This window comes from Ursus americanus, chromosome 16 (genome assembly GCF_024610735.1).
Source record: "Ursus americanus isolate L20-20 chromosome 16, mUrsAme1.1.p, whole genome shotgun sequence".
Lineage (NCBI taxonomy): Eukaryota > Metazoa > Chordata > Mammalia > Carnivora > Ursidae > Ursus > Ursus americanus.
Genome location: NC_142142.1, coordinates 57401235 through 57423133, shown reverse-complemented (window position 1 = coordinate 57423133; position 21899 = coordinate 57401235). Strand labels below are relative to the sequence as shown.

General features: G+C 43.3%; 1 long non-coding RNA gene across 1 annotated transcript in view; it reads left to right on the top strand.

The window, feature by feature from the left end:
• LOC148108821 (uncharacterized) overlaps positions 1 to 11849 on the top strand; it is a 304103-nt gene extending 292254 nt beyond the window's left edge. Inside the window, exon 3 of the long non-coding RNA XR_015727046.1 lies at positions 11731 to 11849. This is a non-coding gene — a long non-coding RNA (uncharacterized LOC148108821). The remainder of the gene's footprint in view (positions 1 to 11730) is intronic.
• Positions 11850 to 21899: the final 10050 nt, after the last annotated feature.

Genomic DNA, 21899 nt, shown 5'->3' with positions numbered 1-21899 from the left:
TTATGTTCTATATACCTTACCACAATTAAAAAGAGAGAGAGACAAGGAAACCAATACATATGTTATGGTGAAGGTTGCTGTCAGAGAGCAATGTACATCCAGAATATTTTATTAGAACTTTTTCTGTGACGAGCAGGTGAACGTTCTTCCTAGGTCCACAGAAACCTGTAACGCCCACTTTGCTTCAATCCAGACACCAGTCATTTAGAGTTTGTATATGCCGTTCATTTCCTTGTTTTCTTGTGCTTTCTTTGGTCCCCTGGAGAGACTACGAAGCACCCACAATAGACAACACCGGCACGTGTGTCCAACGAGCACAAAGCCCCAGAGCTAGGTCATCCCCTTGCCCATCTTCTCCCCAGTCATGGTCCTGAAGAATCCAGAAGCCACAGAGCCCTGGGGAAGGAGGCAGGACAGGTTTCTAAAAACTGGGCAGAGCTGGTCCAGAGGAGGGCAGTGCTTCAAATTAGCATGAGACAGAAGTGGACTAGACTTCTTAAAATGAGCCTGTTTCTCAATGCCAGGAAGTGACGAGATTAGCTATAAAATGTGCCTGAACCATTACTGAGTAGAGGGAAAGGGAATTCCAGCAGAGCAGACTGGGAAGGGAATATTGACAAAAGATAACGCCGTTTCCCACTTACATCCTCCTGAATGCAGCTTGCTCAGTAGCCGACTTTAGCTCACATTTAATCTTTATTTTTTTTTAAAAGATTTATTTATTTATATAAGAGAGAGCATGTGAGTGTGAACCAGGGGAGGGGCAGGAGGGAGAGAGAGAGGGAAAGAGAGAGAGAATCTTCAGACTCCCTGCTGAGTGCAGAGACTGACATGGGGCTCCATCCCATGACCCTGAGATCATGACCTGAGCTGAAATTAAGAGCTGAACACTTAACCGACTGAGCCACCCAGGCCCCCCTCACGTTTAATCTTTATAGCAGTATCTAAGAGATAGAGGTTATTATACCCTGTACATACAAGAGCCCCAAGGTTCAAGGAAGTAAATTAATTTACTCACAGTCAGTCCCATAAATGAGTTAAAGGGCCAGTGTCTAAAGCCTAGCATTTTGCAGTACTGCCTGTATTAATGTACTCGGTGTTCAAATATACTCTTCATAAGCTAGTAGATGAGTGTGCTAAGGACAAGAATGCTAGGCCACTCTCTTTGCTGATGTTTTCTGTGAAGGAAGTCTGGCAATGACTGTGGGCCACAAAGGGCTGCCGAGATCAGTTTGGCCTCCAAAATGAGGTTTTCTGGAACGCAGGGTGTGAGGGGCTGTCACGATTAAGCAGAGGCCCAGCTGGCACTGCACGTGTTTATCAGGCTTGTCTTTGAATTCCATCCTCATTCAGTGGGTGAGTGGAGTAACGGTTGGCACTTTGTAAGCCTGCGTGTCTGTAGTAATGGTGGCTTGAACTGGATGGAGGTCCACTCTGTGTCCTCATTCACCCTGAATGACACAGTTTCCAGGCTCAGCTCTGACCTGAGGTATCTGCAGTAAGTGGCAGGCTCACTGTGCTCCCCAGACTTGGAGAAGCAAGCATATTTATAGTCCTCGCCTCCCCAGATCCTCCCTTCTCCTTCTTTTGATGTCATTGATCCCTTCATCCTCCCCAGAAAAATACTGTTGGAGGAGGTGGTGAGAACATGAGGCCATTACGGATTTTTTTTTTTTTTTTTTTTGGTCCTTCAGCTGCCTCCTCTCTGTCCTTTAGCCTGTGCCGTGGGAGAGCATCCCATCCTCTAATTCTCCGGTTCAGTTCAGATTTCTGAAAGCCTGAGCTTCGGAACAGCCTGTGGGTATTCTTTCCCCCAGTGAGTGTCACCTTTCTCTTGGTAACTGTTCAGATCTGTTCCTTCCCCTAACTGGCTCATGAAAGATCCAAGAAGCAAAAAGTTCTTCTAAAGACAAGCTCCCCCACCCACGTCAGCTCTACTTAGCTCTCAGATCTTTGCCAAAGGTCGGCAGTCAGAATTCACAGTCCTGCAGTCCTGCTGCAAGGAAGGCTGGGACTTCTCGATCCTGACTGTGCTCTAGAATCACCAGGGAAGTGCTGACACGTACCGGTTGCCACCCCAAACTCACTGCCGGGAGACCTCTGGCCAAGTTCCTTGTGTGTTAGGATACCGTAAAGCCTCCCAGTGGCTTCTAGTATTCAGCCAGCTTTGCAAACCACGTCTCAAGGCTGTGGCTGCTCAAAGGTAGAGAGCCCAAGGCTGGTCAGTGCGCTTGTCACCCATATGAGACCAGAAGCTTACACCAGCATCAAGCATGTCCTTACACCTTTGGTTCAGCTGGTATTTTCTCTATGGCAAGATTGTCTCAGTGAAAGAAACGGTTCATTGATCTACCATCAGGTGAAAGCTCTTCATCTGTAACAAAAACTTCGGAAGCTGGTTTCTTCGAATAGCACTAGTGTAGGCCTGTCCAGCATATCAGAAATTTTTGGAATTCTTCCTTTTATGCAGCCTTTCTTGAACCTGGGCACTTAATCTAAACATTTATTGATATGGTGCTGAGTACTGTGTGCCGAGCAGATTCTAAATGTCTACAGAACATTCTAGCATCACTACGTTTGAACTTTTGCCGTGAACATGCATATTGTTGTCAGGTCATTACAATGTGCAAATGACCAAATGCTGGGTCCCTGGAGGCATCGGTAGAAGGGAAGGGCTTTGAAGGGAATCCAGCTCGATGGCATAGGTGAGCTCTGCCCTCTCTTCCCCTTACACAGTCTCTCTTCTCTTCTCTTCTACCAGACAGTTTTAGGAGTAGACAGGTAAGTCACCAATATAGAAAAATACAGAGAATCTCAAGACAGATCCTTCCCCCCACCCCCAAACCAGAGCCACTGCTCAAATATACATTAATTAATTAATTAAAATAAAATAAAATAAATAAAAAGTTCTTTCTTCCGGATCGTGAAAGCTTTGTTGTGTGAAAGGGGTATGTTTCAAGTGTCTGGGTAAGGCTGAAAATATTCCTGGAATGTGTGAAACCTAATGAACCACCAATTTAAATAAAAGATAGAAGAGAGTAAAATACTGTAGGAACTGGAGTCAAGATAAGCATTTTGTGGGGAAAGGGGAGACTGCACATAGACAGGAGGCCACTCAAGAGTGGCACGAGAAGAGGATCTCTGCATTTGGAACAAGACCTCATCTTGTGTCCTGGGTCTCTCTCTATATTCATTTGACAGCATTTGTTAATATACCCGAACCTTAGTGTCCACATTTGTAAATGGATCACAGAGCATTTGCCACTAGATCATGGGGAGATTTCAATGAGATAATGTGTGCAAAAGCCTTAGCACAGTGCCTGACACTGAGTTAGTCTCTGTTCGTTCAGTCGATAAAAATCTTTTGCCAGGCACTGTACAAGGCACCAAGCCTGGCTAGGGGCATCACAATGTGCCCTCATGCAGCTTAGAGTCATGCGGGGGAGACGGAGAAGAATCATGTAATCGGAGTCATAAATGCGTCAATTAATATATCATCCCAAATGGAGGTGAGGAGAATGAGCAAACATAATAGAGATGCCTTACCTTGTTTGGAGGATTAAGAAGCACTTCCCCGTGGAAGTTATGTCTAAGCCAAGTGCTGAAGAAATCAACTTGGTGTGAGAGAGGGAGGGGGTATGACTGTAGAACAAACACTAATATAAGAGTAAGATTCTCTCTCACGAGGGACTCTTAGTTGTGATGTTGACTCAATTTAAATCAGCCTAAATCAAAAAAGAGTAGACGGGCTCATGTGACTGGGAAGTCCAAGGTCAGGCACTGGCTTCCAGCACTGACCCAAACAAATGCTGCCGCTCACCGGTCTCTTCTTCATCTCCTGACTCACTTTTCTTCTGCATGAGCTATATTCTCAGGCAGGCTTTCTCTACTTGGTAGAAAAGGTCAATCCTAGAGGTGGACTTACAAGCTCTTATCTCAGAAGGTGAAAGGCCCTCCTTCTCCTAGGATTCATATTAATTGCTAAAACGGGGCTCTCACTGACCCCTACTGTGGAGATAATGCCCAGTTCTGAGCCAATCACTGGAGTACTCTGATGTGCCAGGTGGGGTCTCATGCTCTTCCTGGGTAGGGAAGATGGAGCTAAGTGATTGGTAACCCACTGGATTGGGGAGAGGCAGTTCTGAAAGAGGGGCTTGGGTGGGGGACGTAGCAGATATCCAGGGAGATTCATAGCATATTAAGCATTTTGGTCTTCACCCAAGAGAAATGGAGAAATCACCCTAAGTGCAATGAGGATAATAAATTGAAGGGGGCACCATAGATATGGAAAGACAAGCTGGGCTCTTTCAGACTGGGGATAACGGAAACTTGGACTAGGGTTGCAAAAGCACAGCTGCAAATAAGGAGATAGGATGAAAATATTTAGAGGGTAAAATCAATGGTAGTTAAAGAGGAGTCAAGAGTAGGAAAGTGAAAGTGGGTGGGAGAACCTACCTATGAGGAAGACCATGACTGAGATCCGGGGTATGTTGAGGTTGGGGTACCTTGGAGACACCCAAGTGGAAAAGATAACAGGAAGCTGGCATTCGATATGGGCTGGAGGTATAATTTTTGCAGATCCTGATCGACTGCTGGTAGTCAAAGCTATGAGTATGGATGAGATTCACTAGAATGGTGGGAGGCCTGTGGTAGAAGAAACACAATAGCATAAATATATGTTTATGTGGTTTGAGCTCGGGTCAGGCTGGTCCTACTCATTGACTCCCAGTTTTCTCTTTGTAGGGGCATGTCTTCCTTTTGTTCTATACACTCACCCACAGCATGCTTCCTAATTTGACCCTTTTAATGGGGATGTTTTCACAGATTACTTAAATTGCTACATGAACAACAAATTACAAAGATTAAATATACACGTAAAGAGGTTATTGTAATCAAACAAAGCCTTCAACAGAGTTAATCAGGTGCATGTTTTAATGCTATGCATAGTTTTTATTATGCTGCATACAAATTAGTCTCAAATGGTAAGCAGTTCACAACAATAACTGTAATCAGTATCACTGTTACAGCCAAATCAAATCATATTTTTAGTTTATCTCTTTTTTACTTGATTATTTGTCATCTTTGTTACTGTTGACCTTGTTTCCTGTGCATTATTCTACCTCACATATGTGTACACACACACACTAAATATCATTCATCAATGGCTAGAGTTACCCTGTTCCTGACATTCTCTTATTACAGTAGAATAGGTTAGGCTAGGTTGAGGCAAGATGACAGACCTAAAATCATAGTGGCTTACAACAACAAAAGTTTATTCATTGATAGTTAGATAGGTAGAAGATGGATAGATAGATAGATAGATAGATAGATAGATAGATAGATAGATAGAGACAGACGAATCTACTGTGTAGCTCTACTCCCTGCTCTCTATGCCCTGGGACCCAAGCCTACAGAGTAGGCTCTATTGTGGATCAGTACAGTCATTGTAGCAAATGAAACAGAGGGAACACATGGACTGACATGCTTGCCCTTAGGGCTTCTTCTCAAAAGTGACACCAACGACTAACACTCCCTGCACCAGCTGCTGCAAGTGGCCTGGCTAGGCAGTGGGACAGGGGAGAGAATGCTTTCCCAGGAAGGGCAGCAAATACTTTGAACAATAGCATGTTCTATTGTCGCTCCCATTCTGTAACTACTGCTCTGGGCCCAACTCTGAGGGTGTTCTGCTCTCATACTTACTGACATCTCAGCAGTCCTCTCCCAAATCCTCATACTGGATGGCTTCTAAAGCAACTATGCTCTGCCTCCTAGGTCTACAGGTGACCTAGCCACTGGGTGGTTTGTGCGGCAGAAATTCTGGGCCATGAGGCTATGGGTTGGCTGTCCAGCATTGTAATGTGGAGGCAGTGGTGGTGGTGACAGTGATTGCTCGGTGAATCAGAGAGAGGAGTATAGAGCAGTAAAAACATAGATAAGGGGAGAGAATCCATTGAGGTCATGGTTAATGTTTGAGGTCAGTGCAAAGTGTCAACAGGGAAATTATTCCTTTGGATAGCCTAAAATAACTAAAATTTTTATTTTTAGGACATCTCTAGGTATAAGATGAATTTAGGACTGGCACAAGATTTCTCTTATTCATTAGATTTTAGCAAGTATTGGAAATAGTATTCAAACCCACATTAGTTTACACTACATAACCTTGGTTCCCTATCACTACCCTTACCCATCTATCTCCCCACTCCTTCCTATGCCTGCTGGAATCCATGCCTCATGTGGCAGACTATACTGCACTGTTCCCATTTTCCCAATGCCTGCCTTCCCCCGCAGGAGATCCACTTCTTCAGTTGTGCCCCTCGAGATGTCTCTGATGGCCCATGGATCACCATCCCATGGGATAAAGCATCCTTTACAAAGAAAGGCATTCAAGTATGGAGAGGGGTGGTTTACAGCTCTTCTCATAGCAATGAGTGAATTTCTATCAAAGTATAATGGTGATATAAACCAGTCCTTGCTTTTCTTGGGAGAAGACTCAGAAGGCAATGAGGTCTTGGAACCCAAGAATGGAAAAGAACACTCATGAAGATCAAAAGTCAGAAAGGGAGGCTAAGGAAACAATCATCTTGCTAACATGACCATTTTTCTGCCATTTTCCTGGCTGAGGCTGGTTATTGTCCATGTGTACGTGGGGGAGGAGGATGTTCTATGAGTATGAGGGGGGATGATGTTGCATGTAGTAGACTAGGGTGCAAAGCAAGAGCTATGAGGCTCATGGACAGGGATTAGCAAGACCCTGCACACTGGACTGGCCACAGAGTGTCAGACATCCTGGTCTTTGGCCAGTTTCTTGTGGGCTTCTGACTGACCTTAATTCTAAAATCCCTTGGCAGTTTCTTTTCATGCCAGTGAAGGTTGCTTGGAGTTCTTGCCTGACCCCATTAGGACTTTTTTTTTTAGGGGTTTCTGCTCCCTGTAGATCCTGGTGTGTTTGGTGTATACAGGATAATTATTGAAGGGGACTGGCTTTTGACAGCCCAATTTGTGGCTTCTGTATAATGCTGACAATTCTCAGACTTGTCTGGTATTTCTGTCTAAAGCTGTTTGACCCCTGACCAATTAATTGTCTTTTTCATGTGCATAGTTAGATGACCTGAATTTCCATGTAATTGGATCCCTGAGACAGTGAAATTTTGTAGATCAATTTTAGACGTTTGTTGGATATGTCTCCTCTCAAGATTAGTTTATAAAAATACTCTTCAGTTTCTAAAAAAATACAATTCAGCCACTTTCAAATTAGAAAACCTTGGAATTACTGTGTCAAAATACTCCCATCTGTGAGAGCCATTTCCATCAATACCAAGTCCTATTTCTTGTCATTTCTGTAATATTGTCCAATTAAGAACAATGTGAAACAAGAAGTGCTCAGAGATGCTGATTCTAATTCTCAGCATCAGCAAAGGTCAGTGCTCATTTCATCTAATTCCCTTTCTCTGGGTCTGAAACCCAACGTTGCTATGCAGTTGAGCAATCCAGTTATACAAATGCAGTTCCTTGGCCATAAAAATCTAAAATGATCGATGGTGGGTTTCATATTAATTTTTCAAGTGCTTTGGTTGCTCTAAGTTATTAGAACATTGTGCCAAGTCATCTTTTTTGAGACAGATATTACCCTTCTAATTTCCCATCGATTTTTAGTCCGTCAATCAGCTGATCTGTTGATTTATTTTAGAAAAACACTAGGTAGAGCAGAGGCATTTCTCAGTTAAGTATCTGTCAATTTTATTTCATATTGCTATTCGTTTCTCGTCCTGCATCTGACTGGAGGCCTATCTGTTTTCAGAGGCGCTAGTCAAGTCCCCCAAATAGCCAGAGGGGTAGAATGATGAGAGTGTCATCTTCAAAAGCATCCAGGTGCCATCCAAAGAAAGTGTGCTCCAAATAATTAGACTGTGGTGTTTGATATTGTCAAAAAAACTGAGAACAAGACAGCAGGACTCTGGTTAGAGTGTAGACAACTATTTCTCTTGGATGAGGGGTGGTGCTTAAGGCTTTCACAGCAGACAGTTACTGTCTTACAGTTCTGGGGGCTGGAAGTCTGACATCAAGGTGTGGGCAGGGCTGGTTCCTTCAGAAGACTTGGAGGGGGAATCTGCTTCTGCCTCCTCTCTCCTTCCTTGACTCATAGATGCATCATCCCAGTCTCAGGGTTCATGTCCACACAGAGTTCTCCCTGGGTGAGTCTGTTTCTTCAGTGTGGCTGCCTTTCCTTTGTGTATCCGTGTTTCTGCTTTTCTCTTATAAGGACACTAGTCATTGGACTAGGGCCCACCCTACTCCGATCTCAACTAATTATCTTTCCAAATTCATATAGATTTACATGCTTTGCATAATCATACAGATTATGTCATTTCACATTTCTACTCCAAGTTCACCTCCTCAGAGAGGCCTTCCTTGGCAGTGACTTTTAAAAATAGCACACTCTTCTCTCCTACTTGGTCCCCTTACTCCATTTCATTTTCTTGATAACATTTCTCCTGATCTGGAACTATCTGACATATGGATATGTTTGTTCCTTGTTTTTCATTTATCATAAGGACTAGAAAGTCATTTCTATGAGAGCGGCGACTTGGTTTATTTGGGTCACCATCATATCCCTGGCACCTGTTATATAATAAGCATCAAACAACTCTTTGTTTTTTCTCATTGGTTTTTATTATTATTATTATTATTATTATTATTATTATTATTATTATTTTCAATTAGCCAGCATATAGTACATCATTACTTTTTGATGTAGTGTTCAATGACTCATTAGTTGCATATAACACCCAGTGCTCATCACCACACGTGCCCTCCTTAATACCCATCACCTGATTACCCCATCCTCCCACCCCCTCTTTTCTGTAACCCTCAGTTTGTTTCCCAGAGTCCAGAGTCTCTCATAGTTTTTCTCCCTCTCTGATTTCTTCCCATTCCATTTTCCCTCCCTTGCTCTGTGGTCCTCCATGCTATTCCTTATGTTCCATGTATGAGTGAAGCCATATGATAACTGTCTTTCTCTGCTTGACTTATTTCACTTAGCATAATCCTCTCCAGTTCCATCCATGTTGATGCAAATGGTGGGTATTCATCCTTTCTGATGGCTGAGTAATATTCCATTGTATATATGGACCACGTCTTCTTTATCCATTTGTCTGTTGAAGAGCATCTCAGCTTCTTCCACAGTTTGGCTATCGTGGACATTGCTGCTATGAACATTGGGGTGCATGTGCCCCTTCTTTTCACTACATCTGTATCTTTGGGGTAAATACCTAGTAGTGCAGTTGCTGGGTCAAAGGGTAGCTCTATTTTTAACATCTTGAGGAACTTCCATACTGTTTTCCAGAGTGGCTGTACCAGCTTGCATTCCCACCAATCATGTAAGAGGGTTCCCCTTTCTGCACATCTTCACCAATACTTGTTGTTTCCTGTCTTGTTAATTTTTGCCATTCTAACTGGTGTAAGGTGGTATCTCATGTGATTTTGACTTGTATTTCCCTGATGGCTGATGATATTGAATGTTTTTTCATGTGTCTGTTAGACAGTTGTATGTCTTCTTTGGAGAAGTGTCTGTTCATGTCTTCTGCCCATTTATTGACTAGAGTATTTGTTTTTGGGGTGTTGAGTTTGAGAAGTTCTTTATAGATCTTGGTTACCAGCCCTTTATCTGTTATGTCATTTGCAAATATCTTCTCCCATTCTGTGGGCTGCCTTAGTTTCAAACAAGTCTTTGCTTAAGAAATGAATGAACATCCCTTCAGTCTATACAGGAGCGATTCATGACTATGCAATTGGAAAAGCCAGGTAGTGAGCTCACTGCCTCAATTTGACCATAGCCAGAGTACACTAGGTGGTTGTACAACTTAAAGACATGTAGTAAACCTCAATCATAAATAGAATGTAGTCTATTTTTAATTATTCCTATAAATAAATATTAGAGGGATGACTGGGTGACTCGGTTAAGCATCTGCCTTCAGCTCAGGTCATGATCCCAGGGTTCTGAGATCAAACCCCACATCAGGATCCCTGCTCAGTGGGGAGCTTGCTTCTCCCTCTCTCCCCTACTCGTGCTCTGTCTCTCACTCTCGCTCTCTTGCAAATAAATAAAGATCTTTTTAAAAAATAAATAAATATTAGAAAGTGTCCCAGTAGTCTGTTTCCCAATTTATCCCTCCTCAGTGAAGAAACCCTGGTGACAAAATTAATTAAGTTAGCTTTTCTCTACTACTTACCTGGCATAAATCATCATCTGCTACCAGCAAGTAGAAATCTGGCTACTTTGCAGGATGCATTAAATTCTGGCTCATCTGTTCAAATGAGTAATAATAAACATATATATATATTTATTTTTTGTATGAAATATCAAGATTTATCATTTCTTGGAGTCAATATTGATTTCTACTTCTCTGGACTCAAATTCCTTTTCTTTAGTCAGTGTCAGAGGGTTGTCTCACCAGTCACCACAACCAGCTTTCACTGGGAGTCAAAATTAAAAATTATGGATCTGTCTTCTCGTGGCTTCTGGTAGTAGAAGGAAATGCGTCCTATCAAGCTAAGTGCTCCTACTGTCCTGGCATGGGCGTGTGGGAAAGCATGGAGATCCAATCACAGATACACGAATCCTTCCTCTTTGTGGGCATTTACTTCTTTTTGTAAATTGTCTTCATCTGCCCAAAAAATGTGTAAGTCATTGTCAGTATAATGCACAGTTAATCATTACAGTTGGAGAAGAGCAGCAAATGATATACATAACAGAAATTGTAAATATTATGGCTAAAGACACAACATGAGGTTAATTTTCCAATGTTGTAAAACTGCCAGCAAATCTATAAATCAGGGCTCTGGATGCACATCTTTTGTGAAAGTTTTGTGATTAATTTAAGTGAGGCACATAAACATTAGAGGTGTCAGCATATAAACAAAGCCTAAATCAATTCTCTGTTTTGGTTATATAATCTCATTTATTCACCGAATTACTTCTATCTAGGTAAAAAGTTTTGAGTTGAAACAACCAATTGGTTATAGCCATCAAAAATACAATGTGAAATTAATTGACATTGCTCCATGAAGAATGGGAGGAGAGACGATTATTCAGTGAAGCATGGCATCCTTGATAGTTATTCCACACATTAACCACAGACCATCACATCCAGGATTCTGGAAGATAACATATGCCAAGGGGAAAATAGTAACAACCTTTCAGAAGGGAACCTTGCATTTGTTTTCTGGCAAAGACACAAAATAGGCTGTAAGGACTTAGAAGGAATTATTTATGTATATATGTACATATATCCATACCTTTCAAGCCTAGGTAAAAAAAAAAAAATCTCCCTTAAAGGATCTTTACTCTGGGGAAGAGATTTTACAGAGTTTTACTTGGCTATCAGTTTAGTAATTCATTCTAGGATGGCTGATATTCATAAAGAAATTATTCTGAAGCAATTATTTAAACTGTATATTGACAGGAATTGAATGTTCGAGTACAGAAAAGTTAAGGAAGGAGGAGTTGCCTGTATTCCCACATTTGCTTTTTGAAATGTGCAAAGGCAGGAGGAATTTCAGTTCTCTTGCTTGTGAGAGTGAATTTAAAATGTGTTGAAGCTGTTGCCTCTTTCTGTGGCCCATGTGGAGACTTGTCCCTGAGGAATAGAGTGTCACTTCACACGTTAAGAGACTCCATCCAAGAGGGTGTCTGTCCTGAAGGACAGTCACTAAAACAGCTCTGTGTTCCAGGCATGGTCGTCATCATCGAGAGGCACGGCCAGGCAGGACCACCTTATTCTTCATCTGGAAGCAGGAAATAGGATTTGGGGAGCCTTCTGCTGTCAGCACCTGAGTTCCCCAGTCTCCCCCTGTAGGGACTGCTGCCAGAAGGTAAGTGTATGTTGTGTTGTGTTTTGTGCTAAAGTGCTCTACAACCACCACTGATGCTCGAGACCTGGGGGTGATGGGAGTATTTCCTGCTCTGAAACCGGAGCAGACACACTCTTTAGATCCTGCTGCTGCTGTTGAACCCACCCCTCACTCTTTGGCTTCTGGAGAGTTCTAGGACGTTAGCTCCCCTCAAAGCGAAGGGGGCTGGTATGGGGAAAGAAGAGCCTGGCCCCCTTGCCTCCATGTAGGACATCTCTGAGTGTGTTTAGACTCCAGAATCCTCAGGAATCAGGCCTGTTTCTAGAGAACCTTTCCGGAGGCGAATACACGCCCTCCCAGTGTCAGGACAAACAAGAGCAGAATGACAGGGTTCAAATTAGAGGATCATTGGGACCCTTTGGCAGAATCCCTAAAACACTCAGCAGAGAAGGAACTCACCAAGTCGACTGCACAGTTTCCAGGGTCAAATCAACCTCACTGGAACCCACGTGCCAGAGCTGGGAGCCGTGGCACCCAGCTCTGCGTGCACGCTCTGCCTCTGACGCTTCCCAAAGGAGTAAACACAATCTTCCCCGTGAAAAAGACTGGGACTCAGAATGTTAGTTGTGCCTCTCTTCCCTTGCCACATCTAGGAGGCTCAAAAGGACAGAGAGATCAAGCACATAAATCAGTTGAAAGATACATTTTTTATTCTATAGGCAGTGAAGGCAACAGGAGATGATAAGACGCAGTGATCCTGTATTTTCATTGTCTGGAACAGAGTCAGTGAAAACTCTAAAATCAGATTTGAGGTGGGAGGGATGAACCTGAATTTCCTAGTTAATTATAGTCGTGCAGGTGCTGCATAGGAGGCAGAGTGATGTAGGGGAGGGATTTGGCCCGGGACCCCTGTGAAATGCCCAATAGCGCCCTGCTTTTCCCCTTTCCAGCCCTACACACCCCTATAAACAAAACATTTACTGTTTTACTATTTGAAATACTTTATCTTCTCTTCCTAAGCCCCATGACACCAAGAAATATGTGTTCTGCTCGTTAAAATCTATTTTACCCCCTCATCCCAAATTTTATGACTTATTGTCTGTACAGCTTTGTGGTTAAGAGCCATCATTGGAGTTAGAAGTCCAAGCTCTACTGCCAGATAGCTGTGTGGACTTGAGTGAGTTGCTTAACCTGTCTGAGCCCCAGCTTCCTAATAAGTAATAGGGGGATAATAGTGCTTGTTTATAGTAAAAAATGGAATGAAGTGAAGCCCATGGGGCCCTTAGCACAGTGCCTGGAACATCAGAACTCAATAAGTGGTTGCTATTATTGTAATTTTAATTATTATCATATTACCATATCGAGACTCTATTATTCACCACACTGAACTAAGAGAAATAAGGAGTTCGAGTTCCTACATACAACCATAGAGTCACATGATGTTCAAGGAAACAACAGGCTCAAAATGGAGTCTCTGGTGCTAAGCCCCAAACCAGGAAACCAAAACAATACCTAAATGCCATGTCAGCCTCTCCCAGAAACGGAGCCTGTCACCAATCAATCTAGAATTACCTGGTCTGCACTATTAATGAGGCAATCTATAATCCCTTCCGTCCCCGAGACGAAGGATGGAAGCAATCTACTCTTGCCTCACTCCTGCCTATAAAATCCTCCCACTTTGTATATCTCCCCGGAGCTACTTACTTTCTGGTTGCCAGATGGGATGCTGCCCAGTTCATGAATTATTGAATTAAGCCAATAAGATCTTCAAATTTGACTCAGTTGAATTTTGTTCTTTCACAGCATATATAGGAATATTCTTCCCCACGCTCCCCTGTCACCTCTTTCTTCTCCTTCAATAACACTTTTACTGCATCAGGCCAGAATCTTCCCACTTAATTTGGATGATTACTTTTTCTCTCCAAATACAACACTTGTTTCTCCAGCACACTCACCTGCAAGTAACAAGATCTGTGGAGGTCATCTGAGTGGGCAGCGCTCAGTGCAACACATGAGAGCACATTAGCAGACCCCATGGCCCCAGGGCCACCCGGCTTATGACTTACAAGGTGGAGTGTGGAAGGCAGGGACTGCCGCCCAGGAGGATGGTAAATGGCAGCAGAGCTTGGAGCAGAGCCTGGATCTCAGTTCCTGACCCTCAGACCAGATCGCACCTCTGTGCAGCATTCCCTCCCCCTTCTTCTCCTCTCCAAGCCACTGCAGCTCTGCCCAGGACTAAAGAGGCAGCTCTCTAAGGCCTCGGGCTGCCCTGGGACTGGCAGATTCGGCAGCCACCTGCTCCTCTGCAGAACACTTTTACTAGGACAGCCTCAGAGGGAGCGAGTTCCTTTTTGGGTCCCGCTCGCCATGCCCAGTGGCGATGTTTTTGGCTGTGAGCTTGCTGCTCTGTAGGCTCCCTTGTCCTTTTCATTATCGGTGAAGATGTCCTGAGAAGATTCATTAAATATTGAGCTAGAGGTCTGCTATCAATTTGGTGCCACAGGAATACAAACAAGGAGAAGAATTTCTAGGCTGATTTGATTATTAGTGGTCTGAAAACATACGTAATCGCATACATTTACCTAGCATACACGGCAGGGGCGGGGGGGGGGGAGATACATAGCCATTAATCCTGCATTATTCAGGATAAGCTTTCTGAGGCAGAACTTCTTATCACATCTCTGATTGGGAATGTGCTATACTCTCGCTGCAAAAGATTCCTGGGGGATGAATATATTAACTATTTAATTGAACAGAGCATAGATCCTATCCTAAGGGTATAGCATTTTTCAACAAAGCTTTTGAGAATGTCAAGACGTTTGGAATTTAAGCCTTCTGAAATACAGTAATGTATGTGAATCACTCGGTCAGTTTACTACCTCCTATTTGGAAAACGTCCACGAGTCAGCTTTTATTTCACGCTCATGACTAACTAGAAACATTAATCAGCCACATGCATGGAGGATTTCATGAAAAAATTCAAAACTAGGATATTATTCTCATTTTACACATGAAGAAAGTACAAGGAGGGAACTCTTCCTAATCTTAACTAGATTAGTAAAATCCCAACCATTTTTACAGTGCTAATTTTTGTGATTTTTGTCACCAGCTCCAAATTATAATTATTCCTAGAGGGCCCTAAAGTAGCCTTTTCCAAAGAGGTTTCTGCAAAACATTAGTCTAAAATATAACCCTGCTCCCTCCTCAGCCAAATATTCCAAATAAAAAGCACTACTTACTTAAATAATCTTTGAGAATGCCATGTTTCACATGCCATGCTTGGATATCCATAATGTATGTCATTGAGGACTGTGAGGTCCTTTCAGGAAGAGACCTGTTTAATTTTAGATGGTCCAAATTGATTTGACAAGAAACTGTTATTGAATTACACTTATAATGTACTATAACACCAACTTTAAAGAAAGTTTTTTTGGGACATAGTCTCATCATTTCCTTTAATGTGAAATAATCATCTCTCTTAACGTTCATGGGAAACACTCGAAGCGTCTCTGAGTGATTAACACTAAGATCAACAAGTGAGCGCTTAATCTTTCTTTGGCAAAAGGATAGAGAATGCAGGTACTTTTTTTAATTCAGTCTTCTGTGGTGAAGATACAGTATCCACATCCACATTGTCTGCGCAGACTGCAAGAACCATCCCTGGGCTTGCCGGCTGCCCCTTCCATCCTCACCTCCTTCCCCACGTGAGGTGTGGTCCAGGGCCGACATCTTGGAGCGGGCCTCTAGTTACCATGGCTACTCCTGAGCGAGTCCTGCCTGAATCCACCTGGGGCTGTGCCATGGCTCCCCGGCCAGCCCCGCAGATCACGAATGTCTTCTATGGCTCTCCCCTTCCCGTGATGGAAGTAGAAACAGGCAACAGGCCATCTGATGGAAGTAGAAACAGGCAACAGGCCATCTGTTCCATTTTCCCAAGTTCTTCCTCAGCATGAGGCCCCATCTCTGCTGTTCATTGTTACCATGGTAAGGTGCACCAATGGTAACGGTGAACTGTGTGGCCTCAGAGCTGCCCACTTAGCCGCCCGAGGAATGCTGACTCAGCATCAGGTCCTCCATTTCGACGGGCTGTTCTTCGCCAGATTTGGGCAGGGAGAGCTCATGCAAGTGCCTCGTATTTCCCGGAGGCTCCTTCCTTGTGCTCATTTAATGCGTTTTATGGCCCATGTGTCCTCTGCAAATGGCTAGATCTGTTTTGCCCAAGTGTGAAGAATAATTAAGCTCATTCTAAGTCAGATGAAGTGTTGAAACACATTGTCAGAGGATCGTGAGCATTCTTAATGTCTCGTTACCTCTGACACTATGTAATGGGGTGTGTTGTTACTCTGTTCCTTTCTTCTGAAATGTCCATGCTGGGGCTCTCCCTCCCACCCCACCTCTAGTTCTGTGTGTGTCAGGAAGCCACCACACATCTGCGATCAGGTGTCATAAAGTGTCTCAAGCTGGTAAGAGAGAGACTTGTGCTTGGATGGTGCTCAGCAAAGCCTTGCAGCACTGTCTGCTGAATTATCCCTGCGCGAAGGTGTCGTGAGGCCGGTGTTGAGAAGACACACCTTTCACACACAGCAGCAGCACGAGGAGCACAGGTGTCTCTCCCAGCCAGGCTTGTGCCTCCTCCTTCACGTGGTAACCCATGGTCTCAGGGCTAGCCAAGCTCCCTTTCTCCTCCTGCTCCCCCTCCTCCTCTCCTTCCTCCTCTGCCTCCTCCCTGGGAGCATTTGCCTGCTCCTAAGCAGTGGCAGCAGACATCTCCATATAGCTGAAACCAACTGATTCTGACTTGAAAATAGTCATTCTAAATATGTCTGAGCTGACAGTTAATGAGCACTTAATATTTGCTGGGCATTATGTTAACACCTTACACATACTGTCAGAGTTGATCGTCACATGAACTCATGCAGGAGGCTGCTGTTGATGAGGTTGTGCAATATCAGTGAGGTTCAGTGCGGTTCAGTGCGGTGGAGTCCGGAGCCGATGACCAAGAAAGAATTCTGGAGATGCCTTTGGTGCAAAATTGGTGGTTTAATAAAGCATGGGGACAGGACCCATGGGCAGAAAGAGCTGCTGCACCGGGGTTGTGAGGGGTGGCTGATTATATACTATGGGGTTGGGGGAGGTAAGGAAACAGGGAGGTTGAGAAAATACTTTCATATGTTAAAGAGGACTCACAGGATACTGGAGGCCTTGCCATTGTCAGGTTAAGGTTGTTTACCCCTCTAGTAAGGCATTAACATGATGATAGTCGGGAACTTCCTGGAGGCTACAGATTATAAGGACATTTAATTGTATCTACATTTTCTTCTGGAAGCTAGATTATTGATAGAAATGCTTTGTTCTTGTAGACTGCTAAAACATTTGTAAACTGAGGGAGACTCAGGTCTTGCAGGATTGTGGTCTCTATAGGTTAACTATTTCTTTGTCCTTTAGGACAGCCAGGAGTGCCTGAGGAATGTTGCATACGTTCCATGGGGGGGGGTGCGGGGTGTCAGTTTCTACTTTATCCTCAGCTTGCCTTCTGTTCCCTCATCACTATCATCCCATTTTACATTTGGGAAAATTCAGGCTTAGAGACTTTCATTGACCCCAATCATACAGCCTTTGACTAGTAAAGCTAAAATGCAAATCTGTGTCTCTGTGACCCCACGGGCCATGTTAGTGAGCTCTCCAAGATCTGCATGGTTCTGGGCTGCCTGTCCCCACAGTCTCCAGAGGTCCAGGTGTCCCAGAACGCAGTCGCTCTGCCCATGGAGTCTGTGTTCTGTCTGCCAAAATATTTCCTGACTTATGCCCTCACGCCTGTGGCTTCCCCATCCTTGTGGACAGATACTTTCTCAAGGCCCTCAGCCCTTCCTGTCTGCCCCAGCCTGCTCTTGTCAACCAGATCACATCCAGGCAAACCCAAACTCCTGACACCCCCATTTACCAAAAATCTATGCCTGCGACCGAAAACACTTGGCACGTGAGAAGCTAGCCACAGGATCCTGTGGGCCCGGGCTGTGAGAATAACCAGTGATGCTTACTTCTGTGTCATACTTTACAATTGACAAAGCAATTTAGCATATTCCCTCATTTAAAATGAATGAATAGTTCAAGATGCAAATAGCAAAATGACTGTCTGCAAGAGAACCAGTTTGCGTTACAAAGGGGCGCTTGGGACCTTCTCCAGTCAAGAAGGGAAGTGTTTGCACCACTGACAAAGTACATTTAAATAAATCTATAAAAGTAGTTAGTAGGCTTTTTCTTCTTTTAATTCAAAATTTATTTTTATTCATTGATTGATTATATAGAGACTTATACAAATTCAAATATGCAGTAGGAACAGTTGGCAAATTCATTAAACTTGATGATGTTTCTACTTCTCTTTCCCAAAAGTAACCAATTGTTTGAGAAAATAGCGACGTTAATTACTGCCAATTGTTAACTGCAAACACATTTGCACTTGCACGAACATGGCATGTTTGCATTTCACACGTATTCTGTTATATAACCTGGAGCAAGTCTCCATTAACATTTGTTTTTAACAGAATGATTAGAAAAGGCAGTGGTTTAACAAATAAGCAAATAATTACATTTGGTTATAAGTCCTTGTTTAGGCCCAATTTGAAGATGTACTGTTATTCTTTCCTACAGTGAACACTCACCTCCAAATAACCTTCGGCTATGCCATCAGCACACTCTGCAGACTGATTATCTGTGTCTACATTATTGTACGGCTGAGTGTCCCCTCAAATCCCAGACCATCCTGGTCGGGCCTTCTGCAGGTCCAGTCAGGCTGGTCCTCACTCACCTGCCCCCACTCACAGCATCTTTCCAGTATCCTTTCTGTTTTCCTGATGGCAAGTTTCAAAGATTCGTCTATGGAATTATTTTGAATGCCTCTTCTTGCCAGGTGGAAGGGTTGTTTGAGGGTCCCCAGGACCACCTTCAAGTTCTATGATTCGCTAAAAGGACCCACAGAACTCCGGAAAGCTGTTACATACTCACGGTTATGATTTACTACAGTGAAGGACACACATTGAGATCACCAATGGCAATGGCACATAGGGAGGAATCCAGAAGAAACCAGCATGAGTTTCCAGGAGCTCTCCGCCAGGAGAGTTACAGGACACTGCCCCGTCCTCTCACCTGCTGAGTTAAGTCTTTACGGCACTTCTTGAACAAAAAATATGTTACAGTATTGGTTTAAACTTCTCTAGTAAGCTTTATGCTGATTATTTTCATTAACCCAAGAAAGTAATGGGCCTGCAGCAGCTCTACAAGCTCTAGATATGAAGATGATAAAAATGTAGTAGTTCTAGAAATTTTAAAATACCCCTTAAATAACCCTTTTAAATTGATGGGGGAGGGGACACTAGGGAATTCTTATTGGATGGCTACTAAATCATAGAACACGGGAATACATTTATCATAGACAGATCTCATTGTTTTACAACCAAGATTACTTTCTGTGCGTCACATACACTTTATAGAACAAAGAGGCCCTTTGTATAATAAATGGGTTTCATACAACTGTACTTGATGTGCTGGAACCCTTGCGCAAGAGGCAGCAAGACAGAATGGAAGGAGCACGGCATCGATCGGGGCTTCTGCATCTGCCACTGTATAGCTATGGCTCCGCTGGCAAAGGTCACATCTCTGGATTCTGCTTTCCCAAACCAGAAAAGTAATGCCTGAACCGTGTGGTTCTTCAGATCTATCTTGTGGCAGCTGCTGGTGTTGTTCACCAAATGCTCCTGGGTTTTTGCTTTCTGGGCACTTGGTAGGACTTTGCCCCCTTCAGGTTTTCCTTTGGGCAATGAAATATGAGTGGAAGGGACATGGGCCACTGCCAGGTAGAAGCCTTAAGAGCTAGTGTGTTACTCAATGTATACCATACCCTGTGCTGTGGGGACTCTGGGAGCATCCTTTGAAATGGGGAGCCCACCATCCTGATAACCTGATGAGCAGAGGCTCCTGTTGAGCTATGTGGGACATATAGCTCAAATACAAGATAAACCTATGTCAATAAAAACTATTAAGATTTGGGGCTGTTGCCACAACATCCACCAAAGTTAACCTATTCTCGTGCATAGATGTCTTCAGTCCCTGTCCCAACCCCCATTGTTCATAAATGGCAAACATCATTTGAAAGCAGCCCGTTGTCCATTTTCACCCCAACCATCCGAAACCCAGCAGAATCCTTCCAAAAATTTGGTAGTTGGTCTTTAGCGCTGTTAAGTAGTTTTGACACCTCTATTCCAAAGAGCTGAAGTCCTTGAGGGCTTCTTTATGATCAAGCCATGAGACTCTCATTTCTACATTATTTTCAGATATCTTGATTTATCTCTCATCCCAAATCCTGATCCTTAGGGTGGGGGACCCTAGACTTGGACCCTATGCAGTTGGCCCCCCATTGCTGCCAGCCCTATCGTATGCATTTCCTGGGGCTGCTACAGCAACTTGCCACAGACTGAGTGGCTTAGAGACGGAAATTTATTGCCTCAGTTCAGAAGGCCAGAAGTCCAAGACCAAGGTCCAAGTATAAAGTAGCAGATGCAGAAGCCCCGGCCAATGCCATGTTCCTCCTGTTGCATCTTGCTGCCTCTTGCGCAAGGGTTCCAGGACATCAAGTACAGTTGTATGAAACCCATTTATTATACAAAGGGCCTCTTTGTTCTATAAAGTGTACGTGACACACAGAAAGTAATCATTGGCAGGATTGATTCCTTCTGAAGACTGTGAGGGAGAATCCATTCTCCTCACTTGTGGTGATTTGCCAGCAATCTTGGGCATTCCTTGGCTTATTGAAGTATCACCCTGATCTCTGCCTTAATGTTCACATGGCATTCTCCTACAGGCTTGTCTCTGTGTCCAAATTTCCCCTTTTGGTAAGCACGCCAGTCATGTGGGATTAGAGGCCTACCCTACTTTGGTGTGATCTCCTCTTAACTAATTATATCTGCAGTGACCTTGTTTCTAAATAGTCACGTTCTGAGGTATTGGGGGTTAGGATTTTAATATACGATAATTTGGGAGGGGTGGAGGGGAGATACAATTCAACCCATAATATCCACTGACTGTTCCATCATAGACTTACTGGGAACATGTTTTCTTGAGTGACCCAGCTCTGTATCTGATCATCTTGTCATTACAGCCCTCCAGTTCCAAAGTCATTCCTTCAGCCTACTCCCAGATTAATATTCCTCCTTGGATCTTGCATCTTGCTCAAACTAGATTATTTTATAATTTACAATAAAGTATAATGTACTTGATCATACACTTGATTTGTTTATCCAACAAACATTTATTTTAGTGCCCAGTTTTATCTGCTGGGAATTAAATGCATTTCCTGTTCCTTAGAAGCTCACAGTTTAAGTGGGAACAAAATCTATGTACGGTTAGGAACAAGACTTTCCCATAGTTAATTTCACGTGACCCTCCACAACCCTGTGAGAAGGTCATTATCACTATTAAACAAATGTGGGAAGGGACATTCAGTAGAAGGTACTGGGATATCATTGCAATTCTCTCAGGAAACAAGAATTCTTGTCCCTTTCACGGTCCTTCTAGCTCGACTAAGAATCAAATGGTTAGGAGACAGATTAACAGGAGAAAATCAAATTTAATTTCGTGCACACAAGGAGTACACACAGATATGGAAATTCCAAAGACATTCAAGCAAAATGAGGTATATTTATCATCCTGAACTAAGGAGAAGGTGCTAAGGTTCTAGGACTTCAGGAGAAAGCCATGCAATTTTTAGGAAGTTGAAAAAGAGTAAATGTTTGGTAAACAAATATTTTCTGGACCATTCAGAAACAATGGAGCTTGGAAAGGAATTTTAATGAACAGACTGGTTCCTCCTGGTCTATCCCCCCTTAGTTCATATTATACTGTAGTTACCCATGATGACAGCTCTCTTCCTAAATTCATTTTAGGCAATTGGGGAGAGGGGGCCAGGGGGAGGTAAAGAGCTTTTCCTCAATCTGTTGGGTCTTTATTGCTTTTAATTCAAAATAATCTTTTTGCAAAAGTGACTGCTTTTGGGGCAG